We start from the raw sequence: 3,098 nt of genomic DNA, 5'->3' as shown, positions 1-3,098 counted from the left end.
ACATGAAGGAAACGGGGCAGCTCTATGGTGCCCTTGCTATGCGCTGCCAACTAACCCTCGCAGGTACCCCCGTCAGAAAAGCACTGTGCACCCTCTGTGCCCACGAGGGTAACTTCCACGTCTCTGCTTCTAGTCTCTCCAAAGCTTGCTCCTAGAAGTGGCTGCCTTCTGTCTGGGGCAGGGAAAATACAAGGGAGCCTAGAGCATCTTGTAATGCCAGAAAGTAAGGCAGCCCCCCCCCCAAAAAAAAAACACAACACACAGCCCTCGCTGGTGTGGCTCAGTGGATAGAGCATCGGCCTGCAGACCAAAGGGTCCGGGTTCGATTCTGGTCAAGGGCATGTACTATGGTTGCAGGCTCCTCCCCAGCCTGGGCCCTGGTTGGGGCACATGCAGGAGGCAACCAATCGATGTGTTTCTCTTACATCGATGTATCTCTCTCTTTTCTCTCTCTAAAAATCAACAGTAAAATATCCTCAGGTGAGGATTAACAAAAACCAACACACACACACACACACACACACACACACACACACACACACACACACACACACACACACACACACACACACACACACACACACACACACACACACACGCGGATCAGGGCATGTCAAAGGGACACGGGAGGCAATTGAAAGAGCTCTCAATGGCCCAAGCTGGAACGTCTGAGCAACACCATAAATAACCGTAAGCATGATAATGCAAAAGATAAAATAAATGTACGTAAGTCCATACGGATATAAATTCCTAAACAACTGGAGACAAATCTTCCCTAGAGAATAATTCCAAATAATATGTGTAGATTCTCCTGCCTCGGGTGGAATTTAAAACTCCACACCCCGATCCCCTTGAGAGTAGGCTGATCTTAGTGTCTTAGTGATTTTCTTCTAAAGAACAGAGCGTGGGACAAGAGACATAATAACTTTACAGTGAAGAAAGCCGGCAGACCGCCCCCGCCCTTGACCCAGTGATCAAGGACAGCATCACCAGGGCTAAACCATGCTGTGATGGGATGTGTACCTCATCTGCGTGATATTTCCCCCTAAACCCGTAGCCCCAGTCTAATCAAGGGAAACACACCAGACAAGTCCACCCTGAGGACCATTCGACAAAACACCTGACCCGTCCTCCACCAACTGTCAAGGTCATGAAAAACAAGGGAAGGCTAGGAAACTGTCACAGGCCAGAGGAGAGTAAGGAGATGTGATGATGAAATATACATTGGAGCCCTCGCTGGTTTGGCTCAGTGGATAGAGCGTTGGCCTGCGGAATGAAGGGTTCCAGGTTCAATTCCAGTCAAGGGCACATGCCCGGGCTGTGGGCTTGATCCCCTGTAGGGGGCATGTAGGAGGCAGCCGGTCAATGATTCTCTCTCATCACAGATGTTTCTCTTTCTCCCGCCCCCTTCCTCTCTGAAATCAATAAAAACATATTTTAAAAATAATAAAATGTAAAAAAAAAAATACACATTAGATCACAGATTAGATCCTGGGAGAGAAGAGGAAACTGGTAAACTCCCACTGACGTCTGGAGTGTAGTGCCCGGTGATGGGCCAGTGTTGTGCCTCCCATGGGCAGTATGGCTGTGGAAGATGTTAACGAAGGGGGAACCGCATGAGGGGTCTCTGAGAACTCTTTATTGCCTTGTAACTTTTCTGAAAACCGAGAATTGGACCAAAATAAAAAGTTTATTAAAAAAGAAAGCAGCCCTTGGAGTCTCCTGTCTACCAAATCCTCCAAGCAACCTAGTCATTGGCCACGTCAGAAAGGTAAGCACGCGAACCCTGAACAGGTAACTCCTCAGGTGACACCTGGGACCTGAAGTGTTCCTCACTCAAAGCAAGCCACTGAAATCGTGCTTACCCATACATTTTTTTAAAGCCTCACCCGGGGACATGCTTACTGATTTTAGAGAGAAGGGAAAGGGGAGAGGGAGAGAGAGAGAGAGAATTTGAGAGAGCCCTAGAGCTGGTTTGGCTCAGTGGATAGGACTGTGGACTGAGGGGTCCCGGGTTCGACTCTGGGCAAGGGCACACGCCCAGGTTGCAGGCTCAATTCCCAGTAGGGGGTGTGCAGGAGGCAGCCAATCAATGATTCTCTCTCACCATTGATGTTTTTATCTTTCTCCCTCTCCCTTCCTCTCTGAAATCAATAAAAATATACATTAAAAAAAAAGAGTGAGAGAGGAGAAGAGAGAGAGAATAACATTGATCGGTTGTCTCCCGTACACACCCCGACCAGGGATAGAATCCTCAACCTAGGCATGTGCCCCGACTGGGAATTGAACCCACAACCTTTTGGTATATGGGACGATGCTCCCACCAACTGAGCCACACCGACCAGGGCTGTGCTTCTCCATTTTATAACTGCAACCCACATTAAGAAGTATATTTTGGGAGAAAACCAAGATGGCGGCATAGGTAAACACCAGAGTTTTGCTGCTTCGAACAACCACTTCAAAAATACAACTAAAAGACGGAACGGACATCATCCAGAATCACAGGAAGGCTGGCTGAGTGGAAATTCTACAGCTAGAAGGAAAGAGAAAAGCATACCGAGACTCAGAGGAGGCGCAGTGCGGAAGTAAAATACTAAGGTGCGGAGTGCATGCGGAGCGGGCTGGCGGCTGAGGGCGAGGTTGTCTTTTTCAATCGGGAGGGAGTCTCAGGCTCTGAGCTCCAGTTCCGGGTGAGTCTCTAGGGACCCAGACTCATACAGGAGAATCGGGACTGTCTGGCATCGGTCGGAACCCAAGGGCAGCTTTCTCTCCGATGGGCTTGCAGCCATTACCCAGACACTGAGAAACAGAGCCTCTGAGGACAAGTCTGAGAGCAGCCATAACTGCTAGGCCCGCCCTGTTGATCCCCTGGGAACTGCCCCGCCCAAGCCCTGCAGGGAGGCTTTTGCTGGATAGCCTCAGGCAAAGGCTAGATTAGCACCTCCCTAGAGATCCAGGAGCCAGGAAGCTCAAGTGGGACCATCCAGTTTGCAGCTCCTGGGACCTTTAAAGGACACACTCAGGGGGCAGACCCAGAGAGCACCAAAGCCCCACTGAAGCAAGTCTTGCCCCAGAGGGGTGTCTCCAGCACAGAAGTT

The sequence above is a fragment of the Myotis davidii genome, unplaced genomic scaffold (assembly GCF_000327345.1).
Source record: "Myotis davidii unplaced genomic scaffold, ASM32734v1 scaffold898, whole genome shotgun sequence".
Lineage (NCBI taxonomy): Eukaryota > Metazoa > Chordata > Mammalia > Chiroptera > Vespertilionidae > Myotis > Myotis davidii.
Note: the sequence above shows the minus strand (reverse complement) of the source record.